This window comes from Mus musculus, chromosome X (assembly GCF_000001635.26).
Source record: "Mus musculus strain C57BL/6J chromosome X, GRCm38.p6 C57BL/6J".
Taxonomy (NCBI): domain Eukaryota; kingdom Metazoa; phylum Chordata; class Mammalia; order Rodentia; family Muridae; genus Mus; species Mus musculus.
The window spans coordinates 13,911,476-13,932,562 of record NC_000086.7 but is presented as its reverse complement, the minus strand read 5'-3'; the positions used below and the strand labels follow the sequence as shown (position 1 = coordinate 13,932,562).

The 21,087-nt window shown below is 39.6% G+C and overlaps 1 pseudogene; it reads left to right on the top strand.

Annotated features, from left to right (window-relative positions):
* On the top strand, positions 3,344-5,476 carry Gm5381 (predicted gene 5381; annotated as a pseudogene).
* Positions 5,477-21,087: the final 15,611 nt, after the last annotated feature.

Sequence of the window (21,087 nt, the reverse complement as noted above, 5' to 3'; positions counted from 1 at the left end):
TTGGCCATCACATAAATTAATATACAGTATTTGAGCCAATCCCAAGCCCCTGAATCCTCAGCCAATCTTATCTCAACACATTCTCACTGTGCCACAATGAAAGCCCTGCCTGGCGAGGTTACTCAGAAGGAGTAGAGGAAGCAGCCACCACCTTGGCCTCAGTTCTTTTTGCTGTCTCACCAATGTTCTAGGAGCCATCTTAGGTCTAATGTTGTGTGTGGCAATAGCTCAGGACTCTTCAAGGAGTCACAGGAGCCTGTGGCACCTCACTCTCCATCCCACTCTTTCCTTCAAAGGTTGACCTTCACATCCCCCACAATACACATGGAGATAGATAGATAGATAGACAGGCAGACAGACAGACAGACAGACAGACAGACAGACAGATAGATAGATAGATAGATAGATAGATTTTTAGACAAATAACTTTTAGACCAAAAATCATGATTTTTTTTTTACTTTTCAAAAATCAGTGGATAAAATAAGAAAGAAATTATTTCTGAGATTGATATTGGTTATATAAAGATCAAAAGTGAAAAACATTGTGAAATACAGTAACAAGAACTTCAGTGTTTAATCACAAGGAGCAGCTTTCTCAGAATAACTTCCTGACAAAAACCATCTCAAAAGCTGAAGTATTTGGAGTCACTGGAACACAACAAGAAAAGCAAAATTATACAAGTAAAACTTTCTAGAGATGGGAAGTTAATTGATGTGAGTGCCACAGTTGCTTGGAATTTTTCCTTTAGGACATTTGATGGTTCATTGCAGTGAGACTAAATAGAGGCTGACTGGAAAACATTGCTCAGAAGCTTGTTGGAAATCTCTCTGGAATTCAGAGAGAAAAATTCTACCTTGGTATGACCAAGGAGAAGAGCCCAAAGGTCAGTTGGGTTGAGAGAGGTAATTTTTTAAATTCTAGGGGGCTGGAGAGATGGCTCAGTGGTTAAGAGCACTGACTGTTCTTCCAGAGGTCCTGAGTTCAATTCCCAGCAACCAAATGGTGGCTCACAACCATCTGTAATGGGATCTAATGCCCTCTTCTGGTGTGCCTGAAGAGAGTGATACTGTACTCACATAAAAATAAATAAATATTATTTCTGCTGGCCCTCAGAGCTTCAGTCCTTTACTCTTACACAGTACCATATCAGGTTCCCCTCTCCCCGCACCCCCCCCCATACAACATCCACCTTCCCTCCTAGGTCTCCCTCGCCACATGTGATTGCTTTCTCCTCTGTCCCAAGGGGGACTGAGACATCCTCACTTAGGCATTTTAGCTTGTTGAGCTTTTTGAGTTCTGTGAACTCTGTCTTGGGTATTCTGTACTTTTATTGGCTAACAGCCACTCATTAGTGAGTATATACCATCCATATCCTTTTGGATCTAAGTTACCTCACTCAGGATGATATTTTCTAGTTCCATCAATTTGTCTGCAAAACTCAGGATGTCCTCACTCTTAATAGCTGAGTAGTACTTCATTGTGTAAATGAACCACATTTTCTGTATCTATTCTTCTGTCTTGGGACATCTAGGTTATATCCAGCTTCTGACTATCATAAATAAGTCTACTATGAACATAGTGGAGCAGGTACCCCTGTGGCATGGCGGGGCATCTTTTGGGTATATCCCCAAAAGTGGTATAGCTGGGTCTTCAGGTAGATCTATTTCCAATTTTTTGAGGAACCTTCAGATTGATTTCCAGGGTGGTTTTACCAGTTAACAATCCCACCAGCAACAGAGGAGCGTTTATCTTTCTCCACATCCTCTCCAACATGTGTTGTCACCTGAGGTTTTGATCTTAGCCATTCTGATTGGTCTAAGGTGGAATCTCAGGGTCATTTTGATTTGCATTCTCTGATCACTAAGGAATTTGAACATTTCTTTAGGTGCTTCTCAGCCATTCAAGATTCCTCAGTTGAAAATTCTTGGTATAGTTCTATACCCCATTTTTTGATTGGATTGTTTGGGTTTTTTTGGTGATTAACTTCTTGAGTTCTTTATATATTTTGGATATTGACTCTTTATTGGATGTGAGATTAGTGAAGATTTTTTTCCCAATCTGTAGGCTGCCAATTTGTCTTACTATGTCCTTTGCCTTACAGAAGCTTTGCAGTTTCATGAGGAACAAACAACCTCAGGAGATAGGAGGTTGGGGGGGGGGGCCTCTAGAATGCACGAGAGACCTAGGAGGTGAGAAATTCTCAGGACTCAAAGGGATGAAATGCCCAACAGTAGAAAAAGGGAACTTATAGGGCCCACCTCCAGCAGATAGACAGGATGTCAAGTGAGGGATAGGGTTGCCATCCCATAGTCACAACTCTGACCCATAATTGTTCCTGTCTGAAAGAATTACAGGGATGGAAATGGAGAGGAGCCTGAGGAAAAGAAGGTCCAGCAACAGACCCAAAGTGGGATTCAGCTCAAGGGAAGGTCCCAAGGCCTGACACTATTACTGAAGCTATGGAGCGCTCACAAAAAGGGACCTATTATGGCTGCCCCCTCAAAAGACCCAACAAGCAGCTGAAAGAGTCAGATGCAGATATTTGCACCCAACCAATGGACAGAAGCTGCTGACCCCTGTGGTTGAATTAGAGAAGGCTGAAAGAAGCTGAGGAGAAGGGCGATTCTGTAGGAGAACCAGCAGCCTCAATTAATCTGGACCCCTGAGATCTCTCAAGCACTGAACCACCAAAGAGACAGGATACACCAGCTGATATGAGGCCCCCAACACACATACAGTAGAGGACTCCAGGTCTGTGTTCATTCAGAGATCATGCACCTAACCCTCAAGAGACTGGAGGGAGTTTAGAGGTCAGGTATGATGGGAGGTGGGGACATCCACTTGGAGACAGGTTGTGAGGAGGAGGTATGGGATGTGGAACAGTGAAAGGGCGGATGGGGGAGAATAAAATATGGAGTGTAAAAAATTAAGTAAATAAATAAATGAATAAATGAATGAATAAATAAATAAATAAATAGCAGTGTTGAACTGGGCCACAGTGCTGGTGGCTCTGAGACTTCAGTGCGACTCCAGCCCTTGGCCCCGCTGCCATGAGCACCAAGCAGGTCAACTGCAGCCATTTTATGCATGGTGTATGTTGTGACGGCAGCCAGTTCCTGTTCTTTTTTTTTTTCCTTTTTTTTCAATGTTTTATTAGATATTTTCTTCATTTACATTTCAAATGCTATCCCAAAAGTCCCCTATACCCTCCCCTCACCCTGCTCCCCTACCCACCCACTCCCACTTCTTGGCCCTGGCGTTCCCCTGTACTGGGGCATATAAAGTTTGCAAGACTAAAGGACCTCTCTTCCCAATGATGGCCGACTAGGCCATCTTCTGCTACATATGCAGCTAGAGACACAGTTCCTGTTCTTATATGACTTGGAGAACAGCAAGCCATCCACCATCTGCAAATACTACCAGAAGGGCTACTGCACCTATGGTGCACGCTGCAGGCAAGGCTGCCATGGCTGTGGTTACTGGCGTGGAGTGGTGTTTTGTTTTGTTGACAGGGTTTTATTCCACCCAGGCTGACTTCAAACTTCCTATGTAGCTTTAAACTTCTGGTCTCCTGCCTCCATCTCCAGTGGTGGGAATACAGGTATATACTATATGCCTGCCTGAACATAGGCCCTGGGCCAGGGAGATTTTAACTTAACACTGTATTTAGAATATTAATAATTTTGTCTGAACTTTAAACCCTGTATAGCACACCCTAGATTTTGCCACCACTACCATACCATATCTTCACTATGGTTTTGTGTGTCACAAGGTGATATGCCATTGGTTTGAAAGCCATTTCTGGTTCATGCTCAGGTGACTTCTGGCGTGGATGCTATGACATTTATGTACACAGAGCCCTGTTGCTCCAAGCTAGACAACAGTCTGAGATGCTCCATGCTTTGGTGAGCAGAGCCCATCTGGTCCTCACTGCCAGAGTTCTCGTGTTTGAGTTGGCCACCTGCCCTTCCCAATCCATCCACCCACCCCAATCAGTGTATCCTGAAGATTCCTAACAAGGGGCCTGTCTTGGTAGCACAGGTGTCAAGGGCCTTCTTTGGCAGTAGATGGGTTTCTGTCAGTCCTACTGGGACACAGGTGTGGGTATAGATAGCAGGATACATGGCCCCAATAGCCTCTTTTAGATGAGAGTACAGAGACAGACCCTTGCCCACCTAGATATGATCATACAAAACCCCCAGCTGCAGCAGGTGGTGCTGTGGGTCCTGCATCCCACCCTTCACCCTCCTCAGGCCTGCATAGTCCTCACCCTTATCCCGACATTGCCATATCTGTTATGAGGACACATTTGAATGAACCTGGAAAGCAGGAGAAGACAATGCTGGTGCTCACAGACAGCAATCTCACTGGTCTAGCTGAAGACAAGACTCCTCCAAGCACAGAGACTAGTCCAGGTGGCTGTAGTGACCCTCAGACCAGCCCAGAGATGAAGCCCCATTTCTACCTAAATGCCATCAGAACTGGCCTGATGCTCCTACAGGAGGCCAGCAACTCCTGCAGCAATGAGCAGCAGTTGTGCTCCTATGCTGCCGCTGGGGAGTGCCAGTTTGAAGATGCCTGTGTCTACCTGCATGGGGACATGTGTGAGATCTGCAGGCTTCAAATCCTCCACCCCTTTGACCCAAGAGCCAAGGAAAGCTCATGAGAAGATGTGCAGGTCGACATTTGAACATGAGATGGAAAAGGCTTCGTCCAGGTAAGCCAGGACGAAGTGTGCAGCATCTGTATGGAGGTGATCCTGGAGAAAGCATCTGCTTCTGAAAGGAGGTTTGGATTCTCTCCAACTGCAGCCACACCTACTGCCTGTCCTGCATCTGTCAATGAAGATGTGCCAAGCAGTTTGAAAACCCTATCATAAAGTCTTGTCCAGAGGGCCGTGTGATAGCAAAGTTTGTAACTCCAAGTGTGTACTGGGTAGAAGATCAGAATAAAAAGAATGAATTAGTTGAAGTTTTCAAACAGGGAATGGGGGTAAAAGGCATGTAAATACTTTGAACAAGGCAAGGAGACCTGCCCCTTTGGAAACAAGTGCCTTTACCACCACCATGCTTACCCTGATGGGCAGTTGGCAGAGCCAGAGAAACCTCAGAAGCAGCTAAGCTCTGAAGGCGCTGTGAGGTTCTTTAACTCAGTGCGGCTTTGGGATTTTAACGAGAACCAAGAAACCCGGCAAGTTCCCAGCACTGATGATGTGGATGTGATGGAGCTAGGAGATCTCTTCATGCACCTTTCTGGAGTAGAGACATCAGAACCCTAGTCAGTTCTGATGGTTTCATTTGGGTTCTGCAGTCAACTTTCCAAGGCATGTTGAGGACACATCTGTCACTGACCTGAAGTACCGGGATGTGAGTGCAATAGTGAGTCCCCTTGGTCTTGTCATGATACACTTTCCCTGCCCTGATGAAGGGAAGGGAGATCACCAAGTCCATGGACTCAGGACACTTAAAGTCGAGCTCTTAGTTGTACCTCCAGCCCCTTTATTGGAGACCAACTATGTGGTCCAGCTTTTTTAATTGATTGCTTTTAAGTGAAACCTGACTGCCATCTTAAAATAAATAAATAAATCTAAAAAAATTAAAAAACAAAAATATTCTAGTATAATCTTATTTTGAGATACTCCCCAATTTCTAAGTTATATGCATACTCAAAATGAGAGTACCAAAATTCATAGAGACAGCAACATTTAAGAGACAAAATAGCTAGAAAAATACTTCAGTAGTCTAATGGCACTGGGGAATCAGAGAATGACATTCAAGCTCAGAAATGGGTTAGCGCTTTTCAGTATACAAATCTTCAAATGAGGACAATAGATGTCGAAAATCCCTAGGAACAAAAATGTCCCTTACTAGTGACAACAAACTGTATAGAGATCATCCATGACAAAAGATAATATCTACCAGCAACTAAATCAAGGTGCTCTTCCAGTGTTGTATAAAATCCACAATTTTTCATATATAAGGTCTTGCATCTAAGCAAAAAGTTCTTCACATGTCAAGAAATATGAACAAATAACTATAATAAATCACAAGGAAGACCAAACCATAAAAATAGATGTTTAAAAGTGACAAATATTGACAATTCCAGAGGTGAAAAGTTAAAATAACTATTAAAATAAATTTAAAAAAGAAAAAGATTTAAGAACTGCACTAAAGGGTTGGCAAGATGGCTCATCAGGTAGAGGTGCTTGTATGCAGGCCCTACGATGTAAGTTCAATCTCTAGATCCCAGGAGATGGCACACATCGCCACATACATGTGCCTGCAAATAAAACACACACATACACACACTCACATGCTCACTAAAACAAATTTAAAAAACAATAATACATAAGTAGGCAGATAGATTCAAAAGGAGTTCTACAACTGAAAAGCACTTTTACTGAAATTAAGAATTCAATAGATGTATTTAATAACAGCAGAGAGAATTAATAAACTGGAAATATCCGCAATTGAAAAATAACATAAATATGTAAAAATGTATGGAACAAGATTAAATAATATAAGATGTGTGACTAGTTTAATCTTCAAGAAAAAAATGAGTCCAAAACAATGATTAAAGAAATGAAGGCCAATATAGTCATAGTATCAGTTTAAGAGTTCCTCTGAAGGTCCTTTCAGCAAAATCTTGCTGGCATATGCAATAGTGTCTGCATTTGGTGGCTGATTATGGAATGGATCCCCAGGTGATACTCACAGTCAGCTATTGGATGGAACACAGGGTCCCCAATGGAGGAGCTAGAGAAAGTACCCAAGGAGCTAAAGGGGTCTGCAACCCTATAGGTGGAACAACAATATGAACTAACCAATACCCCCAGAGCTCATGTCTCTAGCTGCATATGTAGCAGAAGATGGCCTAGTCGGCCATCATTGGGAAGAGAAGCCCCTTGGTCTTGCAAACTTTATCGCCTCAGTACAGGGGAATGCCAGAGCCAAGAAGTGGGAGTGGGTGGGTAAGGGGAGCGGGGGGAGGGGGATGGTAATAGGGGACTTTCGGAATAACATTTGAAATGTAAATGAAGTAAATACCTAATAAAAATTGGAAAAAGAAAAAAATAGTTCCTATGAATGCTTTATTCGAAACACCAAAAACTTTCAGAGGGGAAAAAGAAACAACAAGACCAAAGAAGCAATAACAACTGGCTTTTTAGAAGACTCCATTGATGGCAGCAGACATCTTTAAATTGCTTACCATCATAGAATTCAGTGAAACTACTTCAAAAAGGGGAAACAAAGTGAACATTCTTACAATAAAAATCAAACAGCAGAAGAAATGATAAAAGGAGTGTTTTAGACAGAAATGGAGAAATGCAAAAAACAGAACACAGATGAGGGCACACACAACTACATCTACATCCAAGCGGTGGTGGCACACGCCTTTGATCCCAGCACTAGGGAGGTGGAGGCAAGTGGATTTCTGAGTTTGAGGCCAGCCTGGTCTACAAAGTGAGTTCCAAGACAGCCAGGGCTATACAGAGAAACCCTGTCTCGGAAAAAAAAAATGTTTTTTTTTTATTTATTGACAAGAAAAAAACTTTCATGCAATATATTTTGATCATATTATTTTGCTTTCGCTAACTTCTCCAAGATCCTCACCCCTCACCACTTCCCTACCCACCTGACTTCATGTTCTCTTTCTCTCAAAATGAATGAATGAATGATTGAACAGACTAATGAATGAAAAAACTTAAAAGACTTAGTAAAAGCACACTAAAAACACAGAGTTACTTTTGTGTTGGTCAACCATGGCACCTGCCCTGCAATGTGGCTGATAGATACAGTGACATTCCATTGGAGGAAACTGATCTTTGCTTTTCTGGTAGGTATCAATTGCAAATCGCTTGTTTATAAGTAGGACTTTGTATCCACTTCCCCTTCTCAGTAGGGGGAATTTTGCCAAGCATGGACCTGTGCAGGTCTTGTGCATGCTGTCATAGTCTCTGTAAATTCATGTGTGGTTCAGTCTTGTTGTGTCTGGAAGACACCATTTCCTTTGCATCAATCATGACCTCTGGCTCTTACAACCTTTGTGTCTCTTCTTCCATGTAGATCCCTGGTTATGAAGGTCATGGTTTGATAGACACATCCCATTTAGGACTAAGTACTCCAAATTCTCTCATTCTCTGTGCTTTGTTTCAGTTGCAGGTCTCTGTGTTAGTTCCTATCTATTACAAGAAGAAGCCTCTCTGATAAGGACTGGGTGAGTATATTATTAGGAGTTATAGAACTTGTTTTATTGTTGTGTTCCTTTAACTGAATAATAGTAGATTTCTCCTCTGAGGCTCATCCATAGTATTTTCAATTTCATTGTAAGAGTAAAAATATTTAAAGAATTCAACACTGACATTAGTAACATATCAATGTGGAGAACAAATGGAGTTAAGGAGATATAAAGTTGTTACAATGTTTGAAAAATGATGAAGACATTTATTTATGGTAAAAGATAATAAGTCACATATGTTATAATCTGTAAGATGGAAAATAAGATAAAATTTCATTGTGATATAGTTCATATTCCATACAATCCATACATTTGAAATGCACAATTCAATGGGTTTTAGCATGTTCTATTTGCTAGGATATGGAAATGTTACTGATTTTGTATATTTATTTTTGCATGCTTTGCCTTTCCTAAATTCATTCAATTAGTTCTAATAGGTTTTTTGTATTGTCTTCAGGGATTGCTACATGTAAACTTTTATAAATAAATAATCAGTCAGGGAAGATTTCTTTGTTTTGATGCCTTCATGGGATTTTGTTTGTTTGATTTTGTGTTGTTTTCCATCTTAATTTTTCTAGTTAAGAATTCTAGTAGTATATGGAGTAGTGGTCAGGCTAATCATTCCTGTTTTATTCTTCATGTTAGATAAAAAGCTTTTAATTTTCACCAGTGTAATATTTATTACCTATGGACTTCTGAGATATGGCTTTTTTATATTGAAATGTACTGTCTCTGTTCCTAGAGTCTGAATTTTTTAAATAATATGTGTATCTGTATATAACAAATTGCATGATCATGGAGCTAGAAGAGTAAACAAATCATTTATATTGACTCTTAAGAGCATCAAAGGGAGTTTTGAGTGTCAATATAAATAAGAAAGAAAACTTGACTTTTTCAAAACTTTTTCCACTATTTAAAAAAAATGTGTGTGGAATAATTTACATAGAAGGCCGCTTATGAATGAAAATATGACCTTCCAAAAAAATCAGTGATGAGGAGCCTATGACTGGGATTTCAGAAAAGGTTTATTTTCTTCCAAATATTTTATTATATTGTTTGAATTTCCTAAAGAAAAAATTAAAGGTGTTTCATTATTGGTGACAATAAATGAAATAACAATAGAAAGTTAGAGACAGGAAACAGATGAAGAAGCCAAAGCAGAAGTAGAAAGCAGGCATTGAAATGCCCCAGAACATAGGGAAAGATGCTTTAGGATCTTCTTTTATGGGAGCCTGTCAGTACCACACCACTGTCAGGAGCTCCCACATACGCTTCATCTTTTTTAACCATTTTCTCTTTTAAAGAATTTTTTTATATTTTCATTTATGTTTTGTAATGCTTTTAATTTTGGGGGGTTTTTCGTTCTTTGAGATTATTCAACAGACATACTAACTTGGAGTGTGAAACATGAGAGGCCTCAACCCTAGACAAAAAACTACCAGCAACTAAGGAGTGTTGAGAGTGGGAGCTGCAATGTTCCCCAGGAATCACCAATTGGTTATCCTATACCAAATGGTCAATCCAGGAAACATATGCCTACAAGTGACATTATATAGACTAAGAAGTTTGTATTTATGTTTTTATGGACATTCAAACTCACATATATAACAACAATTAAAACTTACTTTTATTATTTATTTGTGAGTGTGTGTGTTTGTGTGTGTGTGAGAGGTGGGAGAGGGGGAGGGGGAGGAAGAGGTTGAGGAAGAGGGAGAGGGAGAGCATGTACATACGAATGTGTCTGAGGAGACCAAATGAGTTTAGACCATCGGAATCTGGAGTTCCAGTCTGTGGTGTGCCACCTGTTGAAGTGGGTACTGAGAATGGCTCTTAGTTTCTCTGGAAGAGTGGAAAGTGCTATTAACCACCGAGAAACCTCTACAGCCCTGGTTTTACTGTTTAAGTGACTATCACCAATATATGAGCCATAGATAACTGACTACTTATCCATGTGTACTTAGCATGAGCTTTTCTGAGAAGTCAGGTGATGGACCCAGGGAAGAGTACTCCTGGAAGAGACCTTTAATTTCCCAGCTTTCTTGTGATTCTGCCTGCTCCGGACAGGATAATTGTTTTCTTAGATTTGCTTATTATTCAAAGTGACATCATGGCTCATTATTCCCAGGTACCAGATTCCACTATCCAGTCTGGCAACTGCTCCCAACTATGTGTCAGTAAAAACAACCCTGCACCAGCCAGCACCCACCCAGGCTATAAAACAGGTTTCAGATTTCCACAGTGAATCACATCCTTGAGATGTTAACAAGAGCCTGCTTTTCCCAGACAAATATGGCTTTCCTTGAGGGTGGCACCTTTCATTTTCCACCTACACACCATCCATAAAAGTCCTTTAATCATCTTCAGCTCTATTTGCTTTGAATAAATCTCATCTGTGATTCCTCATGAGCATATGGGATAGGAGTTGCTCTCCCTAGGCCCCAATAACAATGCTCATTCTCTTTCCTAATGGCTACTTCCTAGCTTTTTCTGAGCCACTGAAATCATGTCAGATTAACTGTGTTTTGAAACCCTGCCCATTTTTTCATTATTATCTTGGTTAGGTATCAAATCCTGTAATTGTCTTTGACTCCTTATTTTATGTCACAGCCCACATCCGCTGCACCAGTAAATCTGGTTCTACTTTTCTCAGTAGTGTTAGTTGTTAGCAAATTCTAAATTAAAGCCACAGTGAGATGCTCTTATCCATCCTCTAGAATTGCTAAAATAAATCTATTGCCCATACAAAAAGCTGATAAAGCTGCAGTAACTGGAGCAACTGGAGCCCTTGCAGTATTTGCAAACTGCAAAATGATAGGAGTTGCTATGGAAAGCAGTTTGCAGTTTCTTATAAAGTTAAATGTGCAAGATATGTATATACATATAGAAATATTATCTATAATAAGTGCATATTTTACTATGTATATTCTATTCCAATCTATTTATCCAAAAATGAAAACTCATATTTCTGCAAAAACCTGCAAATGTCTATCCATAATAATAAAATATAGAAACAACCCCAATGTCTTTAAGTTGACAAAAGAAAAAATAAAGTCTGGTATTTCCATAAAATGGAAGCTTAAATCAGCCATAACAAGGAATTAACCATTTTTTCCACATTATGAATAATATCAAATGGATTTTGCTTAGTAGAAAAAGTAAAACACAGAAGGTTACACACTGCCCATCCCATCTATGTGAACTTCTGAAAAAGATGAACTATAGGGACAGAAAATTAGTCAGTTATTACCAGTGGTTAGAGTGAAGGGATGGGAGAATGATATGACCACAAGAAGGCAATAGGAGGCATTTTTTATAGTAGTTGAACTATATTATATCATCACTGCAATAGTAGTGGTGGTGCTGGTGCTGATGGTGCTGGTGGTGGGAAGGAGGAGGAGAAACTTGAAGATGGAACTTTATTAATACAACAAGTTCAAGCCATACTGGCATTGCCCTTTATTCCTACAATGATCTTCTAACTGCTCTCTTGCCTCCACTCTGGCTATATCGTACCCATACCTTACAAAATGAAGATAATAGCCACTGTTTTGACCATAGCCCCTGAGTCCCTACTTGCCCTGGCTCCCAGCACCTCTCTGACCTCATCACCAAACAGTCCTCATTCGGAATTGCAGCTGCATAACATAATGTTTCCATATGCAGGCCAAGGGCACTTCAACAACAAGGACTTTACTCTTGTTGTCTAGCGCTAGGATGTTCTTTACAAAATACCTTTATAGTTTATTCCCTTGATCAAAACTCTAAATAGCTGTCCATTTCCTGTAGAAAAAAATTCAGTCCCTTAGCATGGTAGTTAAGGCCATTAGTAGTACAGCCTACACTCATTTCTGCATCCTTGCCTATCATACAATGTGCCCCAACTGCAGGAAACTGTTTCTGGATTCTATTAATTTTCCCTAATATCTGAGTGAATACCTACTAACTTGGTTAACTTTTAACTCAGCTCCAGAATTCCTTCAGGTAAAACAGATGACTCCCTCTTCATACCTACCACACCCTGTATGTGCCTCTATATGAGCATGTATATTAATTAGTCTTTTCAGTTATTTCTTAAGACACCTGAACATTTCAGAAGCACTGGCCCAGCCTGTGTCACAGGTGTTGTATCTGATTATATTTCTCTTCCTGGCTAGACAGAAAAGCCCTCAGGGGTTTTAATCTATCCCCACAGACTAACGCAATGTCTGACTTCCAACAGGGACTCAATAACTATTAAATGAAAGAGTAACTTGATGGTTGTGTGTCCATTCCTCCCTTCTCTTTACTTCCATGTTCCTTCTTGCATTGGACATCTTCAACCAGAAAGTGCAGACGTCCAGTCATAGATATTTGACCAGTGTAGCTAGAACCAGACTCTGAGTTCTCTTTCTCTGTCCCACTAGATCACTAGACCCTTACAAATCTAGTCATGGTGCTCTTTATTTAGCTAGATATTTAGTCACAAGACTTAGTCCTTAAAATCAGAATTTCAGCACTGTACTCTTAAGTGTAAAGTCCAGGTCTGTACATTTTTAGAACTTTGATATTTGGTTTTGTTTTGGGGGGTGGGGACAGGGGAATGTGTTGTATATGCCCATGTGTTTGCAAGTATATGTACCCACACATTTACATGTGAAAGCAAAAGGAGGACATTGATTATCTTTTTCTATTTCTCTCTTTCTTATTTCCTTGGAACAGAATCGCTTACTAAACCTCAAGGCCACCATTTAGGCTTACAGTGACTGGCCAGCAAGCTCCCTGAATCTGCCTGTTGTCTCTGCTCCATCACACTGCACACCTATGCTGAGACTATAGGCATGGACAGCCATGCACAGCATATTTACATGAGTTCTGAGGATGTAAACACTGTCTTCTTGCTTGTATAGCAAACTTTCTTGCCTACTGAATTGTCTGTAGAATAAAATTTCAGTCCCTTTAGCATGGCAGTTAAGGCCATTAGTAGTACAGCCTACACTCATTTCTGCATCCTTGCCTATCATACATACAATGTGCCCCAACTGCAGGAAACTGTTTATTCCAATTATAATTTTTCTCTAAATAAGTTATTTCACTGACTAGATCGCCATCTTTATTTGATGGAAGCCGTGCCTGAAGAGTAGAAAATTAGATACATTCATGCTAAGATAGCTTTTTTAGCTTGACCCATTTCACAGCCACCCTATGTGATTAAAGTTTACCCTTTTAGGAAATACCTCTTCAAACAAAATCTTTACCTAGTTTAGTTTTGAAATAAACTTCTACAGAGAACATTAATCTGAAAAGTCCTTGACCTTCTTCAGTATTTCCTGAAAAACAACATAAATTGTTTCCACCACCTGCCTTTTAGAAATATCACAACTTTCCTGGTAGTGATGATGTATTGCTGAACAAAGCTCATCATGACTACATCAATCTGAGTAATAGATGGGTGTGGCCCAAGAAGATTTTTTTAACTGACTGTGACTCATTCCTACATAGTGTACACTAATTAAGCTTCCACCTACTGTATTTTTTCCAAAACACACACACACACGCACACATACACAAACACACACACACACACACACACACACACACACATACGAATAGAGCCTGGATCACCTGCAGTGTGACTCAGCAGTTTCTTTTCCCAGAAACATCTTGAAGGAATTAGAAGGCAGTATCTGCAAACTTGGCATATCAAATATTAACTAACAAGCCTTCTATCCCCAGTTGCACTTAATCTATTCCTTCCAAGTAAATTACTCCAGCAGATACCAAGTAAGCACAAGGCTGAAGGGAAGAAATCAAGAAAACAGTAAGCATACAAATCCCACGTGACAATTTCATTCTTGCTTCCCCTTTCCTTGACATGTGGGACTCTTCCCTTTCCCTCACTCCTCACATGCAATCAGTGATGGGGTCCTATCATATCACTCTACCTCAGAGAGATTTCCCTCATCTACACACACCCTTTCACAGTTCTACTATCAACTACCTAGATGTTCTAGATCATTGACAGTGGGGTTATAAAGGGATGGTTAGACTGGAGACATGGATTCCCAAATACACTGCTGCAATAGTGTAAATTCTGCTCTCATCAAGTCATTCTCTGTATTATGATCAGAGTGATTTTCACAAAATGAAAATCTAATTCTAAGCTTGTCCAGCTTGAAACCTTTTAATGGCTCCCCATTGCCTTTAGGATGAATGTGGTATCCCTTGGGCTAAAAAGGTCTTATGCGATTGGATTCCTGCTTTTTCCCAATTTATCTCTCACCAGTCAGCCCTTCACACCTGCTCTCTTGGAATACTAAAGTGACTTTTCCAATTCCCCGCAAAATGAATTGTTCACATTGCATGAATTATTCTGTGCTCTGTTATGTGCTAACTGTTTACTCAAGTGTGTTTCTTCACCAGACAGCAAGCATACTAACTGTGCCTGCCTTCATTATTTTTGGGCCCAGTTCATAGCACAATACCTGGCACACAGAAGGTACTCAGCAAATGTTGTTTCATTTTCAACAGGTTTGAGTATATTTCACTATTTATTCATTCTTCCAAAGAAATTGTCCAGGGTCCCAATGTTTTTGCTCTTTCTTTCCCAGGACTGCCTAACTGGGCAGTAAAGCATAGGAAATAGGTAGAAATGAATATGATAGTTTCATTATTGATGAAGCTAACTTAAGAAAATACATTCAGAAGTGCAGCCAAATAGAACAAATGAGACAGATTTCAGCCCTCAATGGACAACAGAGGTCTCTACCACAGATGGGAAGAAATTACATGCACTCTATGGTTATGCCTTTCAACAAGGGAGTGCATATTAAGACCTACCTAAGTAGGACAATTAAATTACTGTGCTCTGAAAGGCCTCAGATGAAAGGTAGAGAGACTCTGCTGGAAATTTCTAAATTCTTGAGCTGAATTAATTTACTTTCATTTATTCTTATTAATAATAAACAACAGCTAAAACTATTAAATTGCCTTTGACTAGAACTATGACTACATTTATAACGCATATTATTAATCCATAAGATTTTAGCTTTAGAAGCTCATGAGATGAGTCAGTAGGTAAAGGTGCTTGCCACCAAGCCTGGAGACCTGAATATGATTCCTGGGACTGAAATGGTGGAAGGAGAATCAACTCGCATTAGTTGTCCTCTGATGTCCACAGCACCATAGCACGTGTACACCACATCATAAATAAATAAATGTAATTAAAAGCTTTTAAATTGGCTGGGCATGGTGATGCACATATTTGTTGCCAGCACAAGGAGGAGAGAGAGGGACAGAAAGAGAGACAGAGAGAGAGACAGAAAGAGAGAGAGAGACAGAGAGAGACAGAGAGAGAGAGAGAGATCTTTGAGTTCAAGGCCAACCTGGACTACACAGCAAGTCACAGGACTACATAATGAGACCCTGCCTCAAAATAAAATGTTGTAGCTTTAAATTCTAAATGCTTGGGTGATTGCTTACATTACTGTCATTATTATCTGGCTTGCTTGCATTGTGCTCAAGTCCATGACATGCATGATTTCTACTTCTTATAAGTACATCGAAGTGCTCTTTGAGTGTTAATAAAATCAACTTTGTAACAGTGATGTGACTAATGGGAAGGAAGACATTCTCTATAAGAAGAAAAATTCAATATATTTTATTAAATTAACTTTCTTAGCTATGTTATTTATATTCTATATAGTCTTTTGTTTTCATGTGTTTTGTCTGACAGAGTTTTACCAAAAGGCTTGCAAAGTCATCAGATTTGTGTGAATTTGTCAATAAGTTTCTTACATTTTCTACTTTATAATGTCAATACTAAGCAATTTAGTGTTATGCCTTTGCCCTTCACAATACTTTTTGCCTTGAATTCTGCTTTGTCTGAAATTAGCACTGCTATTTCTGCTTCCCTTTTGTTTATGCTTGCAAACAAAGAAAACACTTCTGAGCTATCTTTTCATTTTAAGATTCAGAATTTGGAGCAAGGCCTTGTAATACATAGATACTCGGTAATCTGAGACAGGTAGATCTCTGTAAGTTATAGGGCAGCCTGGTCTACATAGCAGGTTCCAAGCCAACTACAAAGTGAGACCCTATCTCAAATGAAAATTCAGCATGTCTTTGTTTTAATAAATAATAAATATAGTCAGTACTGTAATCTTAATCTTAACTGTTTTTCTGAGTCAGGGTTTCTCTATACAGCCCTGGCTGTCCTGGAACTCAGTCTGCAGTCCAAGCTTCAAATTCAGAGATTCACCTCCCTGAATCTGTTTCCCAAAGGCTGGATTAAAGGCATGTGCCACCACCACCTGGCTTCTCAACATTTTTATTTTAGTAAGTAGTGTTTTTATGTGTATGGTAGAAGGATATGTACACATAAGTGCAGATGCCTCTGGCAGCCAAAAGAGGGTACCAGATCCCTTGGATGGTTGTGAGCTACCTTCCATAAGTGCTGGGAACCAAACTCAGCACCAGCAAGTGTCCTTTAAGTCCTGAGCTATGTCTTCAGCCCCTTACCAGGCACTTTCAACAATTCATTATTTTACCTGGTGTCTTTGCTTGTTATCCCTCAGAGATTGTCTGATGCTCTGAATAAAGTTGGCCATTGCATGAGGTATTAGCCCACCTAATTTTTAGGTTCCACTCTCCCAAGTCCCACTGCCTTTAGAGTGTTGAACATCTTAACACTTTCCACCCACATTCAGGAGAAAATTATATTTGTTTTCTGCACTGCTAATTCAACAAAAATTCTGTTTTTTTATTTCTAGAAAGGACTGTTTAGTCTACTGCTACAGTCTTACTGCTCTATGAATTCATTTTTTTAATGTTTTGTATAAATTAATCATTTTCTTGTTATTCTCTAATAGATGTCTTAATTTCTACTATAAAAGACTCTAAGACTTCTATGGATCTTTCACAAAAGTTACAGCTTATAGCTTTGAAGAAGATCCTTTTCCCAGCTACATTCTTCCTTGGGTCTTCTGGATTGTACTCCTATGCTGCTCCTTGCTTACTTGCTTGCTTGCTTGTGTGCTTGTTTGTCATAGTCACATACACAATTTTTTTTTCTACTTTCTCATCCCCAAACTGAAAATGGATCTAGCTTGATAGTTTTATTAAAAAGCAACAACATCAACAAACATTAGTCAATCTAATTTTCCTCTGGGTATTATTCAATCCATCTTCAGAGAATTCAATTGTGTTAATGTATATTGCTCTCATTCCAATTTTCAGTTCCCAGAAAAATAATCATTTTCAGAAGTTCTGATGCTCTAATGTAGGAACTTATTTGAGCCTGGTTTTCTGAAAATCTCAGTCAATAACGACAAAAAACATGGAAAACTGTACTGTAAGCATACACCTGTGACAATGGTTCTTCTGGTCTCTTTAACTACAATGAAGTACCATTTACCCTGCTACTATTAACTTGCCAGCAGTTTGTTGTTGTTGTGGTGGTGGTGGTGGTGGTAGTGGTGGTTGTAAATGATTTTTAATTCAATTTATGATCTGCTGGTATTCTGTTGTCAATTACAGAGGAAAAAACACATCCTGCAATTGTGATGAAGGAAATTATTTTATATCTCCTTTATTGTTTTGTGGCTCAGGATTAACATACCATAATTTTTCTTTATTAAATTTATGAAGAATTATACGAAAAGAAAAGGAAGTAAGTGGGGACAGACACTCTAGAACTCTCACAAAGTCTTCCCACTGATAAGGAGTTGACTGCTATGCTTGCTGATAGTCCAGATCTGAAGATTATGAGCCACAGAACCAAAAGGCAAAGAGGCTTGAAATGGTTGCCTTTATCACATTAGTAGATTTTTTTTAATTGTCAACAAAGAAAACATTATAGTTCTCTGAAAAGGATGGATTACTGTGCAATGCTTTCCTTGGGATGTGGCCTGACTGTTGCACACATGAACTCAAGCAGCTGTGGTTATCTACACGAGGCCTGCCAAAGATCAATCCCACCAAAATTGCTAGCAGAAAGTAGTAGGATGGTTCACTTCTCCTCTCCCAAGCTGAGTTCTTTGTGCTTAGATCAGGTAGCTTACTACCACCTCCTGTACCTCTAGCTCTAGTTGATCTCATGACCTCTCTAGCTCCCATGAGTACCCACACACATGACATACATCCCCACAAAACACACACTCACACACACACATGCAAATAATATTAAAAATATAAATCAAAGGGAAGCTAGAAAGACAACTCAGAAGTTAACAGTACTTGCTGCTTTTCCTAAGTATGGTTCCCAGCATCCCAGCACTCCCAACACTCTCATAGGGCTGTTATGTTACTGTTCTTCCAACACCTTCTTCTGGCCTCTATGGGCAACACACACAAACACACACACACGGAGAAAGGAGGGGGAGAGAATAGTTTTTAAAATCTAAAAGCAATAGCATGTAGGAGGAGGGCTCCCAATGCCCCACTCCTAGCTTAGTACCTATTGGCAGTTGAGGACTGCTGAGGGAAGGCAAGTCACTTTTTCCTGAGTGGGTAGCCGTTGATGAGTTCTCTAGGCTGCAGTTGATGTTCCTATTCCCATGTGTATTTGAACAACATGATTCAACAGATCATGTTTTTTAAAAGGACATTAACTCAGCACATTGTATTTAGATATGTATTTGTTTATATATGTGTAACAATAATAAAGAAAAAAAGGCCACAAATTTGGGAGGGATAGTGCAGGGAGCATAAGAGGAATAGAGGGGAAGAAGGGGAGAAACATTACAATTACATTTTAATTAAATTTAATTATAAAAGAATATTAATTTGGGTGGGATATGTGTCAAAAGGTTAAGGGGAATTGAAGGAAAGGAATGGGATTAATATGATCAAGATACAGTATATATACACATGATATTTTCAAAGAATAAAAAGTATACTTATAATTGAATACAGTTATAAGAAATCAGAAAATAATAAAATGTTAGACTTGATTTTCCTTATATTGCAAGCCTTTGCTTTTCCTGTGTTCATGGATGTTTTATTGACAAATTGAGAATTATAGCTAGACACTATCTTTAGAAAAATATTGAACCTTAATTTTGACATGCCACCCTGCTCAAAACCTGGCCATGTAGCTCTCATTCACCATGTGTAACTTGAGATGACAAAATTTATCCCCCAAAGTTAATTCACTCTCAGAAGACAAATGAATAACACCCTTGGTGAAGTCAAAAGTGCAAGCTGTGCATATCCACAAAGGGACTCCCAATATTGATCTATGATCAGTTTAAAGACATAACAGGAACCCAGCAAGTAGTGGTAATCACTTTTAATGTCAGCACTCGGGAGGCAGAGACAGGCAGATATCTGAGTTTGAGGCCAGCATGGTCTACAAAGTGAGTTCCAGGACACCAGGGCTACACAGAGAAACCCTGTCTCAAAAAAAAAAAAAAGAAAGAAAGAAAGAAAGAAAGAAAGAAAGAAAGAAAGAAAGAAAGAAAGAAAGACTCAGTAGGAAATTTAAAATCCCGTGAAATACTGTGAAAGGGACTGCTCTCATTTGTATGCTAACATTCGAATATGTTGTTAAAAGTCAATCACATTACTTTATAGCCATACCTCTGCAGGTGTTTCTTTCTGAGTCAGATAACTGCCTCACTGACTGTCATTAATCAAGCACTTGTACTGCTGTTCTTGGGCCTAATCTTTTCTTTCCTCCTTTCCTTCCCTTTCTATCGTTTTCCATTTCTTTCCAAGAAATCTTACTTTTCTGAGTTGCCTAATGAGTTTGGTATGCCAATAATTAAACTGTTCTCTTTCTCAACTCCAAAACCCAGCTTTATGATGATGGGATTGGGATTCTACAAAGTACATTTTTCTGCTATTCAGCAGCTCTCTGTTATCCTCTTGCCAATGCAGGGCCCTGGAGAGGGATGCGAGGTTGCAGGAAGAAAAGGCTTCTTCCTAGTAACTTCCTCATTGCTTAGTCCCAACAGTCATACTCCCTCTCTAGAGGAGCTGTGCGATACAGTTTTCAGTTTTTCCAGAACTTATAAAAGCAGTTTCATTATGCATCCCCCGAGGAACAGCAGCATCCTTTCCCCAGAGGTCTAAGGCCAGATCCGTGAGAACTCTTCTTAGCATAGAGACACTAGCACATGGTATCTCTCCCTCCGTTATTTGCACTTCAACCTCATGCGGTTCTTCCTCCAGCCCTCCAAGTTGTTTCAGCAATCTGGGCCCTAAGGTTGGTAAACGTTACCATCTGTGCTGTACATTAGTGTTTATTTTAAAATATATATATATTTTTCTGGAGTATAGCTGTAGATTTAATTGTACCCTCTTCCCAAAAGAATAATGAAATCCCAGCCCAAGTAACTATGACTTGTTGGTTGGTTGGTTGGTTGGTTGGTTGGTTGGTTGGCTGGTTGGTTGGCTGGTTGATTTATTTTCATGCTTGCCTGTTTGATATTAGTGCTACTTGCAGTGTTGGTCTGTTGCTTGGTTGATGTCGAGATAGAAATTCATATCCCAGGCTTGCCTGGAACTCTTTATGTAGCCCAAGCTGATCCAGAACACTCAGAATGTTCCTGCCTGTTTTCTGAGTGCTTGGATTACAAGAAAGTGCCAGCACACCATGTTCAGGACCAGTGAATGTAGCCTTATTTGAAGAGGGTCTCTGCAGATGATCAAGATTAAGTCACTGGGATTAAGATTAGCTCACATAAAAACATCTTAATTACATTTGACTAATGTCTTTGTAAAAAGAAGTTGGGATATGAGCATGGATCTATACAGAGGGTATACAATGTGAGGACATGTGGAAAAACATCATCTACAAGTCAAGGAAACCTAAGAGGAGAAACATTACCTTGCACAGTTCTCAGAAGGAATCAATGTTGCTGATACCT